Here is a 19,455-nt window from a genome sequence, read left to right on the forward strand (position 1 = left end):
GGGCAGTAATGCTGGCAAGTGAGCTTCACTCATCTGAATAAACTCAAAGTGTTCTCAACAGATCCTTATTAAATATTCTACTAAGGTTAAGTAAATTTCTTTTTACTATTTAATAACATTTAACTATGGAATGACTTATGAGTGAATAATTTTATTCTGATATAAAGTCTAATCTATTATCCTAGAATGAGCTCTGTCCTCTAGTGTTTTCATGCTTCACACCAAGCACCTAGGGTCCTCATGCAGACCCTATTGAACCAGGACCATTTCATGTTCACTCATGGGTTGTAGTGGCTAAGAAATTATCTGAATTGTACAATTTATTAGCAAAACAGATATAATGAGCAGATCAATGGACTTCCTAAGTCAGTACAAAAATCCTGAATACAGAGTGAGGCAGATTTTTATTATTAAAAAACTAATCAAAGAAGCTCTAGTAATTAAAAGAAAACTTTTAACCAAGATATAAAAATATGTAATATGATTTCTAATTGGCAGAAACATTAAAGACTTCCCAAGGTGGGAGAAGAAAAGAGAACAGATGCATTTCCCTGAAATCAGAAAAAGAGTTTGTCCCAAGTGTCTTTAAAAAAAAATTAAAGGACCATGGAAACAATAATTGATTGACCAGTACAGAATCAGGCTTAAAATTAAAACTTATGGGGTTTTTTTGGTTTTTACAAGGTAATGAATGAGACAAGTGACTTGCCCAAGGTGACACAATAGGCAATAATTAAGTGTTTGAGGTCAAATTTGAATACAAGTCCTCCTGACTCTGGGAGTGGTACTCTATACACTAAGTCACCACCACCTAACTACCCCAAGCATATAGGTTCTTGAGATGCATAATTTTGAGAAAACTCCTTACATGAAGAAAACTCTTTGGATCTGAATGGACTTCTGGTTAATATAACTTAGGTCCTTCATTAAAGAATCTCTATGGTTGTCCTTCATTCTCAAAGAAAACCAAAAGGACATCAGTATGTTAAAGTCAAGTTATAGTGTGTCCAACTGAGGTTAATCAAACTCAATACAAGCTTAGAATGCTCTACCATAGGTCAGTCACAAATAGTCTTTAGGAACATTTGGGGTAGATTCTCAATTGATTCATCTCATGTTTTTTTTGAACTACTTCAAATGCTCATAGAGCACAGCACCTTCTCTAATGAGAGCATGCCATTCTGGGGTAGTCATGTGCCAGTATCTCCCATACTATGTAATTGATTCCAAATTTTTTAAGACCTTGAGAATGTCCTTGTATCACTTTTTTTTGACCACCATATGAGTTTTTGCTCTGAGTTCTCCATACTATAAACTTTTAGGCAAGCATGAATTTGGCATTTGAACAATACCAATCCATCAGAGTTGTGTTCTATTCAGCAGAGTTTGAATGTTTTGTCTCTAAGCAACAGGTAGAAATGGTCCAGCTTTTCAACAATGCAAGACTAGGTTCAAACAATGCAGTGGAGCTTTCTCAAAATTTTCAAAATTGAATAAAGTTTTCTCACAAGAAAAAAAATTGAACTAGACCTATAATTGAATAGAAAGATGACTAGGTCCAGAATTGAGTCAAAAATGGGAGTCTGTCATCCATTTCCCACATGATATTAGAACCACTTAGTCTTTAAACATTGAAGAGATAAATAAAGAGGAAAATATTCACTGGACATTACCTTGTTTAATATGAAAAGATCACAGATTTTGACTTAGAAGAAATGTTAGTGGTCATCCAGGTTGATCTCTTGGTTTTACACTGAAACAACCTAGGTTCCAGAAGAAAGAAGATTCATGCTTGCCACAAGACAGCAGATTTCCAAATAAATTATATAGAAAATATTCTCAAAACTCATCCCCACATTAAGACAGGAGTTATAACAGACTTTTTTGCATCAAAGATCCATTTTGCAGTCTAGTATGACCTATGGACTTCTTTTCTGAATAATGTTCATAGTAAGATGAACAGTATTTACATGTGCATATGTATGTATGTATATAAAATATCATTACAAAGGAAACAAATTATATTCAAATAAAAGATTTTTTTAATTTACAGGACCCCAAGTTAAACTCACCTGCATTAAAATCATTCCTTTGGATTATAGCTTTATGTCTTCATAAAAACCCTGATATGATGCAAATATTTTATTTAAAAATGTATTGCATTGAACCATTAATATTTTAGGTCAATTAGAATATAAGGGGGGGAAATAAGTTTGGATGGAAAAAAACATAAGGTACTTCAATCATAAAATTATTGACATGGGGCTAGAAAGCATCACTAAAGAAAACATAAATATCATACTTTATGATATATGTATATGCACATAGACATATAAATATATACATATGTGTAAATACATATAATATTTAGAACTAGAATGAATTGCATGGCTCTATTTCTGATTCTCTATTTCCATTTGACTAGATTCTTTGATTCTGTCCCCCGAATGCAGCTGCTCCAAACCTGGCACACTGTGTTAGCTATCAAAGACATGTTTATTTTTGCTCTTGAACTTTATGGCTCTCCCTCATATTCAGCTATAAGCAACAGCATGAAGATAAATTCAGACCATAGAATCAAATACATTTACCTTCCAAATAGGCTATTTTCTTTGTAGTCTATTTAAATTAGCCCCCTCCTTAAATGCATCAATTAAATATTTTTAGAAATAGCAAATGCCAAATACATGCAATGGTCCAAGAGAAAATAAAGGGAGAAAACAAATGGTGCTTGCAAGCAGCAGCCATGTGGCATTCCCAGTTGTGTTTGGATATAATCATTAACTTTGCTTCACCAACATTTACTGGGAAAATGAGTTCCCATGCAATTTTATTTTCTAACATTGTTCAGGTACCTTGCAAATTAAGTTCTTGTTAACTGAATTCAAGCTTTGTACTTTGAATGTGTGGGCGAGGAACAGGGAAAGTTGACAGGGTGGGAGGGAAGAAATGTTAGGACTTTTTTTAGTGTTCTTCCCCATCATATTTGAAGAAAACTTCATGGTTTCAACTGCTTGAAGCATATGAAACAAATACCTAAGCCTCAATAGACTGTTGCTTCACCTAAACATTTATTGACATGACATTGTTTGCAATAATATTTTCTCTACCAGGTAACTATTCTTCATATTCTATTTTTATACATGGTTTAAACTGAATTATGAGAAAAAATTTCCGAATACAGTAAGAGCTCTTATTTGCATGCTCAAAGATTTATTTGTGCTCCCTTTATGATTCAATAACTCCATTGTCAAATTTTTATTTTTCATCAACATAATACCATCTTACTCCTTTTAATAGATCCATTAAATTTCTTCTATTGGTAATATACTAAGTTAGTGATGTACTGAGAACAGAGATTCCTATTGGATGAATGCCCAAATTAATTTTAAGAAGGTAAATGTAAGGAAATAGAGAAGGACACTTGACAGGTTAACTTTGTTGCATGTAATTTAAAAAGTCCATGATAACCACTATTCTTAGGGAAGTCTTTCTGAAAGAGTCAGATATTTGTATATCTGTGCTCCTCAAGTTACCTTGGATTTAGATTTATTTATCTATATATGTTTTACACCTAGTAGAATGCAAGCTTTTTGTTTCTGATTCCTTAGCCTTTGACTGTATCTGGCACATAGGAACTACTGAATGATTGTTTGAATTGAATCTTTAACACTTGACACTGCTCTTCAAATGATCCTACTATGTCTTAAAAGAGCTAATATGGTAAGAGATTTAGTATGAAGAAAAATCAAGGACATTATCTAACTTAGTAACACTTTCATTTTGTACATGAAGGCATTGAGGCTAAAGAGGTGAATGAATTACCCTTGATCCTGTGTAAATAAAGAGAGTTCCAGAATTGTGGCTTCAACCATACCATAAAAGCAGAAAATACCAAACTTCCATGCTAGAATTTCCTAATATTCATTATATAAGAGTTCCGCCATCACTTACAGCTTCCCCTTTGAGGTTGATGAATTATTTCCCAAATTTGTAGTGCGTTTATACAGCAAAGTCAAATCTCAAAGTACTTTTGACTTCTTTTTAACTGTGGAAATTAATCATTTGAGGCTATAATTAAACATAGGCTTCTTGGGGAAAGTATAATAGCTCTGAGTGCATTGCTTTAGACATGTTAGATAACATTTAATGAAGCATTTTATATACTGCAAAGACTTTATAGTATGCAAAGCTTTTGACTTTAAAAGGCTCAAGATATGTATAAAATAACTATTCAAAAGGAGATACTTTAATTGTAAAAATATTACATGTCATTCTTCATGCAAGTAAAGTGAAATATAGTTCATAAATCTGATGTGTTACTCAGTTAACATTTGCTATGTCCATATAGAATTAATTGTTTAATTACTATATGACTGAAATTATTGCATTAAATTTAGTCAAGGAAAATGCAAAGGATGCTGTTTCGCACTTGAGTAAAAATAGCACCAGAAATAAAGTCAAGAGACTTGAGTTCAAAATCTTGCTCTGCAATTTCTTTTAGGACAATGGCCAATAATTTCAACTCTGGACCACAATTGCCTTATCTATAAAAAGAGCAACTAAGACTAAATGAACTAAAAAGTCACAAGTTCGCTTCAAATCTTGAATCAAATAAGTATAATTTAAATATAAATATATACATGTTTCAATTAAATTATATTTACTTTATGTGAGGTTTATATTTGGTTTTCTTTATTATAAACAATCAAGTTCCTTTTCTCCTTTACATACAAGAAAGTGTAATTGTAATTCCTGGGAACGGGGAATGTTCCTAATGCCCCTTTTGAATTCCTCATTTTGAGAAAGGCAAAAGCCCACTGAGTTGATGATTAAAGTCTCCTTGATAACAGTAAAGTCATTTTCTCATATCACTAAACATATAAATCCCCACAGTTGAAGGAATTAAGAAAATAGGAATGATGAGGTTGACTAACAAAACTGGGGAAGCCACATTTGTGAACAGGGCTAAACTCATTTTCAGATATCTCCTAAAACTATACACACACACACACACACACACACACACACACACACACACACACACAAACACACACACACTCTTACAGTGCAGGGCTGAGCGAGACCTGGAAGTCTGCCTAAATCTTGTGAAAGATGACTCTGCTCTTAAATAAAGGAGGGAGTAGTTCTCTCTCCATTATCACATAATGGAAAGGATATTTAACTCAGAAGACTTGCTTTTAATTCTGGAACTGCCACTAGTTCTTCAGACCTTACAGTAAAACTCTGCATTATCTACCTCAGTTGGTTAGTATGAGTTCAAATAAAATAATGTATGTAAACTAACATATATCCTTATAATCATGTATTTATAGTTCAAGCAGGGACCTGAATCAGGTAAGTAACAGGATGATGAAATTTTAGATGTAGAAAGGATCATATGAATCAGTCACTCATTTTAGATACTGAGGCTCAAAGAGGTTAAGGAGTAAGGTAACAAAGCTATTTATTGGAAGAAGCATAGTAGGAACCAATTTTGCCTGTCTCCCAAACACATCCACCAGAGTTAACCAGACACCATTACAGCATCAACCTTCAGCCATTAATGTCAACATGAACCCTAAAGTTTGACAAGGAAAATCAGTTCTGCTTGTATGAATATTTTAGAGAGGGCTTAAAAATAGAAAGAAACTTCAGGAATCACTCTGAAAGACTTTCCAGTCTATCAAAAATGATAAAGTAGGCTGAGTAGGGGTGAAATTAAAAATCTGTTATCCAGTGCCCACAGAAAAGTCAGTAAAATCTTTGTTAGGGAGGTACAAATGAGGTAATTTATTTTAATCCATTTACCTCTCATTTCTAAAGACCTTTGCAAGTTTCTGTTAGAAAGAAAAAGATATAGAAAAAGAAGGAAGAAACTAAGGAGAGAAGAGATGGAAAGAGAAAAGGGAGAGGAAGGAAAGAAAGAAAGAAAGGAAAGGAAGGAAGAAAAGAAGGAAAGAAAGAAAGAAAAAGGCAAGGAAAGAAGGAAAGAAACAGGGAAGGGCATGAAGGAAGGAAAAAAGTTAGAGAAAGAAAGAAAGGAAAAAAGTAAAGAAATAATAAATGTGGGGCAGCTAGGTGGTGCAATGGATAAAGCACCAGCCCTGGAGTCAGGAAGACCCAAGTTCAATCTGACCTCAGACACTTAATAATTGCCTAGCTATATGTCCTTGGGCAAATCACTTAATCCCATTGCCTTAAATAAATAAGAAAAATTAAAGAAAGAAGATAATGGGGGGCAGAGCCAAGATAGTGGCATGAGGACAGTCTTTCCTAGGTACTCTGCCCAAAATATTTCAGACTTTAAAATTATGACTCTAACTAAATTTTTGAGAGATAGGACATACAGAAAGATCAGTGAGACAATTCTGCATCCCAAGGTAACCTGGAAGACTGTGGGAAGCCTCTGTTCCATGTGAATGGAGGGGGTAGCAGTACACCAGAGAAAAGGAGTTACAGCCCTCTGGGAACAGGTCCTGGAGTGCCTGGATCCCTGGGAGCAGAAAGAGTTTCCTGACCTGCTAACCTAGGGAACACCAGGCACAACTTGGAGGATCAGCAGGGAAATCTCTGCCAGAATAAGCTTGAGGACCAGGTCAGTGTGGCCCTCCTCAGTGCAGTTGCAGTCCTCAGTACAGCACAGATCCCAGAAAACAGAAGCAGGCCACAGAGTTGTCTAACAGGAGCCACCAAACAGCTGCTCCCAGAGCACTCAGTCCATGGAAGGTAAGGGCATGGGAGGTCTCTCCTCTGTCCCTGGAACAGGATTCTGATACATTGTCCTGCTCACAGTCTGGGCCACCAGTGCCATAGAGCAAGGACCCTCCTTCCAGCTCCGGGGCAGAGGGGTATGCTTGTGGTCATCCACAGAGCAGAGCACAGGCCAGGAGAGTAGTCAGAACCTCTCATAAGACTTTGAAGGAGCTGAAGTCCTTGCAGGAGGTGTCCCAAAAATACTCAAAAGCTCAGAAAGATCAGTTCAACAACCAGGGACAATTTTGGGCTATCTGCAATGGAAAATACCATCTGTATCCAGAGAAAGAATTATGGACTTTGAACAAAAACCAAAGACTATCACCTTCAAACTGGAAAAAAAGAACATTATCTTATTATGCAATTTTACTATCTCATACTTTATTTTTCTTCCTTAAGGATATGATTTCTCTTTCATCACATTCAACTGAGATCAATGTATAACATGGAACCAATGTAAAGACTAACAGCCTTCTGTGGGGGATGGGGGAGGGAAGCAAGAATGAGAGAAAAAAATGTAAAACTCAAAATAAATAAAATCTTCCTAAAAAAAAGCTCAGGAAGCACCCCAAAACCAGGACACAGGCTGGGGAAAAGAGTAAACAGACCACAGACAATTACTTTGGTCCCATGGAGGATCAAAACACATGTACTCAGAAGATTGAAAAATTCCAAGCTTCAGCATCTAAAACCTCCAAGAAAAATAGGAGTTAGGTTCAAATTATGACAGAGTTCAAAAAAAAAGATTTTGAAAATCAAGAAAGAGAGGTAGAGGGAAAAATGGGAAGAGAAATGAGAGAGATGCATGAAAAACATGAAAACCAAGTCAGCAGCTTGGTGGAGATCCAAAAAAAATGCTGAAGAAAATAACTTGCTAAAAAGCAGTTTTGGGTCAAATGAAAAGAGCATTTCAAAAAGTTAATGAGGAGAAGAATACTTTTAAAAAGCAGAACTGGCCAGATGGAAAAGGAAATAAGAAAGCTCTCTGAAGATAACAACTGCTTCAAATGTAGAATGAAGCTAAAAGGAAACTGATGTCTTTGTGAGAAATCAAGACACAATAGTTCAACACCAAAAAAAATGAAAAATTAGAAGAAAATGTGAAATATCTCATTAAAAAAAAACTGATCTGGAAAACATATCCAGAAGAGACAATCTAAAAAATTATTGGGCTACCTGAAAGTCATGATCGAGAAAAGAGCCTTGACTTCAGATTTAATGAATTTCTACAGGAAAATTGATCTAGTATCCTAGAAGCAGAGGGCAAAATAGAAATTGAGAGAATCCACCAATCTCCTGAAAGAGATCCAAAAATAAAAACAAAAAACAAAACCGAGAAATATTATAGCCAAGTTCCAAAACTCCCAAGTCAAAGAGAAAATATTACAAGCAGCCAAAAGGAAACAATTAAAATATTGTGGAGCTACAGTCAGCATCACACAGTACTTAGTAGCATCCACATTAAGGTCTCATAGAGATTGGAATATAATATTCCAAAAGGCAAAAGAGCTTGGAATGCAACAGAGAATCAACTACACAGCAAAATTGAACATCCTCTGCCAGGATAAAATATGGACTTTCAATGAAACGGGAATTTCAAATGTTCCTATTGAAATGATCAAAGTTGAAAAGAAAGTCTGATCTTCAAGTACAGGACTCAGGTGAAGCATAGAGAGGGTAGACAAGAAGGGTACATTATGAGGAATTTAATGACGTTGAATTGCACATGTTCCTGCATGGGAAGATATACTGATAATACTCATATGAACCTTCTCATTTATTAGAGCAGTTAAAAGGAGCATATGTAGACACAGTAAAGGAGAGAGCTGAATTTGAAAGTATAATATAGTATAAAAATGGAATAAATGGATGAAAATGAAATGCCCTGAGAAAAAGAGAAAGTAGAGGTAGGATAGACTTTGATATTTCATGTAAAAGAGTCAAGAAATAGCTTTGGGGGGGGCGGTTAAATGATGCAGTAGATAGAGCACCGGCCCTGAAGTCAGGAGTACCTGAGTTCCAATCCTGTCTCACACACTTAATAATTACCTAGCTGTGTGGCCTTGGGCAAGTCACTTAACCCCATTTACTTGCCTTGCAAAAGACCTAAAAAAAAGAAATAGCTTTTGCAATGGTTTGGAAAGGGGTAAGGTGAGGGAGAGAATGAGGGAACCTTCATTTTCATGATAAATGGCTCAGAGAGGAAACAACACACATACCTAATAGAGTATAGATATCTAGAAGAAAAAAGACAGAAAGGAGATGGAAGAAAAGGGACAGGGGGAGGCGAAGGGGGTCATGGGAGTGGATAGTCAGACATAACACATTTTCTTTTTTACTTTTTGCTAGGTGATAGGATTGGGTAGCCTATCCAGGATCGTGGGGCTGGGAGGTTGCTGGAAAGGGATGTGAACTTGGGGCTCCAGAGCCAGTACTCTGTCTGCTGTGCCATTTGGCTACCCCATAGTTCACATTTGAAGAGGGACAGAGTGAAAGGAGAGAGAAAATATAATAAATGGTAGTGGGGAGGAATGGATGGAGGGAATTACAATGAGTAACAGCAACTGGAAAATATGAAAGTAACTTCTCTGATGGATTTATGATAAAGAATATGGGGGCAGCTAGGTGGTGCAGTGGATAGAGCATTGGCCCTGGAGTCAGGAGTACCTGAGTTCTAATCCAGCCTCAGACACTTAATTACCTAGCTGTGTAGCCTTGGGCATGCCACTTAACCCTATTGCCTTGCCAAAAAAAAAAAGAATGTAATCCACCCCAGAGACAGAGCTGATGGTATCAGAACACAAACTGAAGCACATTTTTTCCTCTTTCTTTCACTTTTTTTCTCGTAAGGATTTTTATTTGTGTGGGAGAGAGGGGGATTATGTTTGTTCTTACAAGACAATTTTAGTAATATGTAAATAAATAAAAATGTAAATTAAAACTTTTTTAAAGCCTAAAGAAAAAAAGTCCAGTCTCTCTGCCTTTCCATTTGAATTCTTGTAGTTTAGAATTTAATATAGATTCCTCTCCAAAGCTCCTGTCTTACTGATCCATTCAATGAGCTTAACAAATTAAATGGATCATTCTTTCTCTCCTGTGTGTAATTGGTGAGGATTGGAAGTAGCAACCCCATGGATGACTTTCCTGGATGAGATCTATCGAAATGTTGGAGTCTGGAAGGTACCATGCAGTTAAACTCCAGACCACATTTTTTTTTCTTTCCTAGATTTGGATATGTATGTGTGTGCTTTGTTTTGTTTTGTTTTATTTTTGTAAGGAACTCAATTTTTTATGAAATCATAAACCATTTCCAGGGAAAGAATAAAAGGTAAGAGGAAGGAAAGAAAGAAAGAGGGAAAGAAATAAGAAAAGGGGGAAAAGGAAAAAAGGGAGAGAAAAAAGAAAAAGGGAAGGAAGTAAATAAGGAAAGAAAGAAAGAGAGAGAGAGAGAGAGAGAGAGAGAGAGAGAGAGAGAGAGAGAGAAGGAAGGAAGGAAGGAAGGAAGGAAGGAAGGAAGGAAGGAAGGAAGGAAGGAAGGAAGGAAGGAAGGAAGGAAGGAAAGAGGGTAGGACATGAGGGAAGGAGGGAGTGAGGGGAGAGAAAGAGAGAAGGAAAGAAAGGAAAAAAGTAAAGAAATAATAAATAAGAAAGAAAAAGAAGGAAGGAAGAAAAGAAAAAGGGAAGGAGATAAGAAAGGGAGAGAAGGGAAAAAGTAAGGAAGGAGAGGAAAGAGAGGAAAGCAAAGGAAGGAAGGAAAGAAAAAGGAAGGCAATAAAAGGAAAGAAAGAGGGAAGGAAATGAGGGAAGGAGGGAGGGAGAAAATGAGGGGAAGAAAAAAGGGAGAGAAGAAAAGAAAGGTAAAAAGTAAAGAAAGAATAAATAAAAAGAAAAGGAAAGAAGCAAGGAAAGAAAGAATGAGGGAACAAAATAAGAAATGGAGGTAAAGGGAGGAAAGGGAGAGAAAGAAGGGAAGTAAAAAGGAAAGAAAGAAAGGAAGAAAGGAAAGGAGGGAAGGGAGAAAAGATGGAAGGAAGGAAGGAAAAATTAACTATCATAGGAGACTGTCTCATGAGGGAGCAGCCATTATACTATGCAGGGATTTAACATTCATAATGAATTAGACAGTTCCTATGTAATGTGTCTTGTTTGATTTGAACCTAACAGGGAGAGGTTTGGTAAACCTTTTCCTGGTTATGAGTGACTAAGGGCTGGTACTGTGGTGACAAAGAGTATCTAATTATATAAGAAGGCAGAACTTGAGTGCAAACATGAGATTCCAGGGAATGATCTCTTGCTCTCTTCCCTGGCTGCCTTTGAAAAAGGAGTACTACATGCTGTGGGAACTGCTGTATGGAAGAGCCCTTCCTAACCTCATTACCATGTGATGCTAAGTACATGGTGTCTGTTTCTTTTGTCATTTTTCTTTCCTGTGGAATGGACCAGGGTACAACTTAGGAGCTTTGAATGATTGTAAGTACCTCTTGGCAGACAGAAAGCAAGGAAGCTACCTTGCTTTTTCTCCCTAGTAAGTAAGAAACATTTAGGTCTATACCTTTGGCTTAATGTTTCTTTCATATTATTTTTATTGCAGTATGATCTGTTTGGAAAGAAGGAAATAAGCATTGTGTCTACTGTGTGCCAAGAAAATGTAGATCTTAGCAAGGAGTGTGGGGTAGGAAGATGATTTGTACTTCTGCATTGCTATACTTTGTCAATAAATATCCCTCTGTAAAATCTAATTTATATAAATTGGTTCATTGTTATTGCAGGGAGCATACCAGATGGAGGCATACTCTTTTAAATTATCCGTAGCACCTAGATTATGTCTGCTAAATAAGAATGCTCCCTATGGAACTGATGCCGAGTGGAGTGAACAGAACCAGGAGAACACTGTATACAGTAACAGCAACACCAGTACAACTAATGTCTCTTTGAGATAACAACTGTTATTGGTTCATAAATGGATATTTATCCAAAGTTAGTTAATATTCTCTTCACAGAAGCACTGAAATGTGTCAAACAAAATGAGTAGCAAAATATTCTGTGGAGTTAGGCATCAAGTTATTTTTTTCTTTTCATTTCATATGTACTGATGGCCAGGTTAAATTGAAATTTGGTTCCTTCTAAGAATACAAAATCAATCACATATAGAGCTTCACCTGCCACTTTTGTTGCTGCATAATGTTATACAACCTTCTCTTTATTGTCATTAAATCTTATAAACAGGGACATTCAAAATCCATCAGATGAGAAAAGGATCAGCCTGACAATTTAACAAATGATCAGAATTCAAATTTCTAAAAGAATAACAATTTATGAAATTGGTTTTGTATTTGTCTTATTTCCCCATTCTTTTCTTTCTCATACTAATATTTTGTCATATCCTTATCTTGGCTAATGTCAAAATGGGTCAGAAAGGGAGGGCCAGAGCCCTAGACAAACCAGTAGGGATTGGGTAAGCAATCAAGAACAACCAAGAAACATAGAGAGGAAGAAGAAGCAAGGCAGAAGGAGCATGGCAGCCTAAGTCTCTTGTAGCCATTAATTAACTAAGTCTATTCAAATGAAAATCTCAACCAAGTAAGTCGGGTAATAGGCAGCAAGAAATGAGCCCTGATGATTCAGTTTCTTTAGAAACTGAGACAGGAAAGCAGATTTTGGGGGGGAAAACAGTGTCCTAGATATGACAACTAGAGTACAACATAGAGAGAAAGTAGGAATTGTCAAAAGGGGAACAAAGCAGAGTCCTATAACTGGTCAGGATATAAACTTTACCTGGTTCTCAGCAAAGCTGACTCCCATAAATGCCTAGGGTCATCTAGAATCTCTACTCTTGCTATTGTTTATTTTTGTCCCTAGGCTCTGATGTTCACCTAGAGTTACTATCAAAGATTTCTGTCTTTTTTTCCTTTCTTCTTCTTGAAACAGAATTGGTCCAGGCATCTTGTAACTAAATTTCTGGGGATTTCATGATATTGAAAGAGGGGGGAAAAACTTCAGTATTATTTCAATATAAATGCATTGTTCTGAGAAGGGCTCCATATGATTCACTAAACTAACAAAGGAGTGCTTTCATGACACAAAAAATGGTTAAGAACCTCTTCACTTTGCCCAAATATTTTTTCTAAGTTTTATCTGTTGTTCTCCTCTCAGGTGTTTTCATATCTATCCTATAATTCTTTTTCTTCATATCATCTTCTCTTTGGTATCACTGAACCCCATTTACAGCCTAATTACAGTTGTTCCCTATTTTTTCCTATCTCTAATCACATGTCTATAAAATAATATGTTCATGAAAAATAAATAAATAAAATAAACTCATAGAAGTATCCATTTCTGCATGCCAGTTTTACTGTTGCCATGGAAACATATCAGTTTCCAATCAAGGAAGAAAGATGAATCATGGCTCAAGAATATTTATTTAATTTTTATCTGATTATTCCATTCTTAACATCTGTGGCAAAATTGAGTACTCTTTCATACATCTTTTCAACATAACATTTTGCTTTTTTAAAATAAGCTTTAAATTCACCTTTAAAAAATAAAAATGAAACTACCTTGAGTTATTTGTATTTTACCTCACAATTCAGATTTTAAGTTGAGCTAAGAGAGTGTTAATTCATTTTATTTTTACTTTGTGGGCTTGCTTTAGTTCTAAATTGGGTTTATACTAGATGAAATGCCTGGCTTTGGAGTTATTCCATTACTATGAAGCACCTTCAATATAGCTACAGGGTCTGTAAGTTTATTTTCAGCCCTCCCCCCTACATAATTAAATGATATTGTGGTGTCAACTAAGGGACTTGAAAAATATCATTAAAGTAAAACCTGGACCTAAGAGAAATTCACAATGACTTCAGGAATGATGTGGCAGTCCTGGAAAATGTCAAAGAAATGCATCATCCTGGGACTGCTATCATCATCTTCAAAAAAATTTACAAATTCTCCTACTTTCTGTCAAAACTAAATTCAAGACCATCTTCTACTTGACACTTTTTAAGAACTTCATTATTAGCCAATGTCTACATCCCAAAATTATCTTATATTCAAATGATTATTTTTTATATGCTGATAGAAACAAAAATTGGAACTGTGATTTCATTGAAATGGGGAATTCCTATTTAAAGAAACACTCTCTCTCCCAATGCAGGCTGGTAACTTCTCTTCAATTCATAGCCTCAAATAACTGTCTAAGATAGTTGGCTGATACAATACATAATGGGTCTGAGGTTCAAATCTTCATTCATATACTTCTTGGTTATGTGATCCTATACAAGTCACTTAATCTCTTTCGACCTATATTTCATCACCTTTAAAATCAGGGTGACAATAATAGTCCTAATTCATGGGGCTGTTGTGGAGAATCCAATGAGAACAATACATATAGTGCCTTCCAAACTTATACAGGGGAATTTCCAGGAGCCTAGATGGCAGAGTAACTGTAACTCTCTCATATTCACCTACAAACAATCATAAAACAACACTCCAAAACAAATTTTGGAACAGAAAAAGCAGAAAAAAAAGATGAATTGAAACAGTCTTTTAGCCCAAGAAGCATGGAAGATGGGCAGGAAAGGTCTGGGTGAATGAGCTTTGGGTGAACAAAGATCAGAGTTCAAAACAAGAAGCAACCCAGCAAGCCAAGGACAAGCCCCACTTCTACAAACAAGTAGGAGCAAATCCAGTGTGATGGAGCAGACAAACACTAACACCCGGACTCTCAAGTGATGGTAACTCCAAACCTCCACAGTGTCTGGGAAATGCAGAAATATCCCATTGGCCTCAGCACACACCAAACATCAGCACTAGGACCCTGACTCAGCACCAGATTATCTGCCAGATTCCTACAGCCTTCAGCAGCTCCCAGTCATCTCCTTCTCCAGTCCCTTTCCCAAAGCAGCACCAGACTCAAGGGTACCCCTTGGGTCTCAGGGCAACAGCACTGCAACACCAAATAAAGAAGCTGTAGCCTCTGACACAAGAAATCTGAGACAGTGCCTATTTTACCCCAAGAGCAGAAGTCAAATGTAAAAGGCTCAAAAAGATGAGCAAAAAAAAAAAAAAAGCAGCAACTATAACAAAAGAACCTGACCATAGAAAGTTATTATGGTGACATGGAAGACCAAGGCACAAATTTTGAAAAGGACAACAATGTCAAAACACCTATGGGGCAAAGCCCCCAAAGGAAAATACGAAGTGGTTACAAACCCAAAAATAACTCATGGAAAAGCTCATAGAAAGAGCTTTAAAATAATATAAAAAGATAAAAGAAAAAAATAGGTAAAGAAATGAGAATGATGCATAAGAATTATAAAAAGAGTCAATAGCTTGGAAAAATAAAATGACAGCTTAAAAAGTAGAATCAGTCACCTTGAAAAAGAAAAAAAATCCTCTAAGGAAAACAAGTTCTTAAAAAGTATAATTGGTGGGCGGCTAGGTGGAGGAGTGGATAAAGCACCAGCTCTGGAGTCAGGAGTACCTGGGTTCAAATCCGGTCTCAGACACTTAATAATTACCTAGCTGTGTGGTCTTGGGCAAGCCACTTAACCCCATCTGCCTTGCAAAAAAACTAAAAAAAAAAGTATAATTGGTCAAATGGAAAAGGACGTACAAAACTAACCAAGGAAAGCAACTCCTAAAAAGTTATAATTGGGCAATTGGAAGCTAAATACTTTATGAGACATCAAGATTAGATCAAACAAATTAAAAAGAATGAAAAAATATAAGAAATTGTGAAATACCTCATGGGGAAAAGCAATTGACCTGGAAAAAAGAGCCAGGAAAGATAATGTCAAAATCAATGGACTGCCCGAAAACTGCAATCAAAAACAGGACCAGACAGCATCTTTCAAGAAATAATCCTGGAACCAGAGGACAAAATAAGCATTAAAACAATACATCAATCACCTCAGGAAACAAAGATCCCAAAATAAAAACCTTAACAAATATAGTCAAATTATCAAACTATTAGGTCAAAGAAAATATACTTCAAGTAGTCAGAGAGAGAAATAGTTCAAATATGAGGGAACCACAATTAAGATTACACAGCATCTAGTAACTGCAACTTTAAAGACAGCCTCAGACACTTAATTACCTAGCTGTGTGGCCTTGGGCAAGCCACTTGACCCCATTGACTTGCAAAAACTAAAAAAAAAATCATCTATTCAGTGAAATTAAGCATAATACTTCAAGGGAAAATATGGTTATTCAATGAAATAGAAGAATTTGAAGCTTTCATAAGAAGACCAGAATTGAACAAAAAATTTAATCTCCAATACCAAGATTCAAGAGATGCCTAAAATGGAAAAGAAAATGTAAGATTCAAAGGAAAGCAATGAACTGTTTATATCTCTACATGAGCAGATGATACTTGTAATTCTTCAAAATTTACTAATAGTGTAGCTTGCTTGAATATACATAATCAGAGAGAGTGATATAAAGTGAAAAAAATATAGGAATGAGAAGGAGGAGCACAATAGGTGCAGAAGGAACAGAGAGGTAGAATGAGGTAAATTATTTCTATTAAGAGATATGAAAAACTGATTACAGTGGAGAGAAAGATGGGGAGATGGGCAATGGACATTGCTTGAACCTTACATTCATCAATATTGACTCAAAGAGGGAATAATATTCACAATAACTTATATATGGAAATCTATCTTATGCAATAGGAAAGAAAGAGGAGACAAGTATAAGTAAAGGGGGCAAGGCAAAGAGCTACTGAGAGAAGAGAGTAGACAGAGAGGCAGTAGATAGAAGAAAAACATTGTCAAAGAAGGAAAATGTGACAGGAAAGAAGAAATAGGAAGAAAAATGGGATGAAGGGAAATTCACAGTTAGTAATCCTAATTGTGAATGAGAATGAATTAACTCTCCCATAAAACAGAGGTGGAGAGCAGAGTGGATCAAAAACTAAAATATGAGCTGTGTGGCCTTGGGCAAGCCACTTAACCCCATCTGCCTTGCAAAAACCTAAAAAAAAAAAATTAAAAATTTAAAAACCTAAAATATGTTGTTTACAAAAAATAGGCTTGAAGCAAAGAGACACACAGAGAGTAAAGGTAGGGGGCTAGAGAAAAATCTGTTGTTTCAGCTGAAGTAAAAAAATGCTGGGGTAACAATTCTGATCTCAGACAAAACAAAAACAAATGTAGCCCTAATTAAAAGAGATCAGGAAGGAAACTATATCTTGCCAAAAGGCACTATAGACAAAGAAGTAATATAAACACTAAATATATATGCACCAAGTGGTGTAGCATCCAAATTCTTAAAGGAAGTGCTAGGTTAGCTACCCATGCACAACCAAAGGAGATAGAGAGCATTATGGAAAATAAAATAACTAATTTAGATAATATTAAAATAAAAAGACTTTTGCACAAACAAAACCAATTCAACCAAGATTAGAAGAAAAAAAGAAAACTGCAAAAAAAATCTTTGTAGCAATATATAGAAGACTGAGTTAAATTTATAAGAATATAAGCCATTTCCCAACTGATAATTGGTCAAAGGATATGAAAAGGCAGTTTTCCATAGGCATATGAAAAAGGGCTTTAAGTTGCTATTGGTTAGGCAAATGCAAATTAAAAAAAAAAAAACTCTGAGATACAAACTCATACCTATCAGGTTGACTAATATGATCAAAGAAAAATGGATGCGGAAAAATTGGGACATTAATGTTCTTTTGCAACTATGAATTTGTACAACTATTCTGGAGAACAATTTGAAACTATGTCCAAAGGGCAAACAAATCATGTTTAACCTTTAATCTAGCAACACCACTACTACATCTGTATCCCAAAGAGATCATTAAAAAGGGAAAATGACCAACATGTCCAAAAATATTTATAGCAGTCCTTTCCATAGAGACAAAATATTGGAAATTGAGAGGATGCCCCTTAATAGAGGAATGACTGAACAAGTTGTAGTATATGAATGGAATGGAATACTACCGTGTAATAAGAAATGATGAGCATTATTGTTTAGAGAAATGCAAATTAAAACCACCTCACACCCATCATATTGGCTAAGATGGAAAAAAGGATCAGTATTGGAGAGGATGTGGGTAAATTAAGACATTAATACACTGATGGTGGAGCTGTGGACTGATTCAGTCATTCTGGAGAGAAAGCTGGAACTATAACCAAAGAGCAATAAAATTGGTCATATTCTTTAATGCAGTAATAGCAATACTAGGCCTATTTCCAAAAGAAATTATAAATAAGGGAAAAGTTCCATATGTTCAAAAATATAGCAGTTCTTTTTGTAGTGGCAAAGAATTAGACCTTGAGGGAATACCCATCATTTAGAGAATGACTGAACAAGTTAAGGTATATAAATTCTATGGGTACTATTGCTCTACAAGAAATCACAAGTGGTTGGACTATAGAGAAGTATGGAAAGAATTGCATGAACTGATGCTGAGTGAAGGAAGCAGAACTAAGAGAACATTGTAAACATTAACAATAGTGTGATGGGGCGGCTAGGTGGTGCAGTGGATAAAGCACCAGCCCTAGAGTCAGGAGTATCTGGGTTCAAATACGGTCTCAGATATTTAATAATTACCTAGCTGTGTGGCCTTGGGCAAGCCACTTAACCCCATTGCCTTGCAAAAAAACCTAAAAAAAAATAGTGTGAGTTGATCAACTATAATGGATGCAACTTCTCTCAGCAGTTCAGATATCAAGGACAATCCTGAGATACCTGCTATGGACAATTTCATTTACATTCAAAGGAAAAAAAATCACAGAATCTGAATGCATTTTATGTTCCTTTTATTTTAAGGTTTTTGCAAGGCAATGGGGTTAAGTGGCTTGCCTAAAGCCACACACAGTTAGGTAATTATTAAGTGTCTGAGGCCGGATTTGAACTCAGGTACTTCTGATTCCAGTGCTCTAAACACCAACACCTAGCCAACCCTTTATGTTCATTAAAAAAAAAACTTCTCATGCTTTTCCTTCCTATCTCATGATTTTCTTTCTTTCCCCTTAGTTCTAATTCCTCTTGCACAAAATGACTAATATGTAAATATGTTAAACACAAATGTACATGTACAACTTTTACCAGACTGTTCTCCACCATGGAGAGAGAGGGAAGAGAAGGGAGGGTGGTAGAAAGATGTGTAACTGATAAATTTTCACTGGCCCTGGAATCAGAAGGACCTGAGGTCAAATCTGACCTCAGACACTGGGCAAGCCATTTAACCCCATTGTCTTGCAAAAACTTAAAAAAAAAATAACTGGTGGACTCTGAATGAGGATCAAAGCACAGTTTTTCAGTTACTTTATCTTTTCTTTGTTTTTTTTTTCTTTTGATCTATTTCTTCTTTCACAACTGTGACCATATATGGAAATGTTTTATATTATAACACATTTTGGAATACAGAATCTTGAAACATAAATGTTAAAATTTTTCTTGATATGCAATTGACATGTAAAAAGTGTTATATAAATGGTAGCTATCAGAGCATCAAGAAGTTAACTCAATCCCCTGAGGTCATTTGGCCAGTTAGTGTCAGAGACAGTGTTTGAACTTAGGTCTTCTTATTTTTAAAACTAGCTCTCTATTCTCTATGCCACATCGCCTCTCTACATAGATACACAAAACCTGGGTAGAATCTCCAATCTACTTGAAAAATTGGAGAACACATAAGAAGAAAAATTAAATAGTCCCAAGGTCAACTTTATGCTAATTACCTTCTAC

This window comes from Macrotis lagotis, chromosome X (assembly GCF_037893015.1).
Source record: "Macrotis lagotis isolate mMagLag1 chromosome X, bilby.v1.9.chrom.fasta, whole genome shotgun sequence".
Taxonomy (NCBI): Eukaryota; Metazoa; Chordata; class Mammalia; order Peramelemorphia; family Peramelidae; genus Macrotis; species Macrotis lagotis.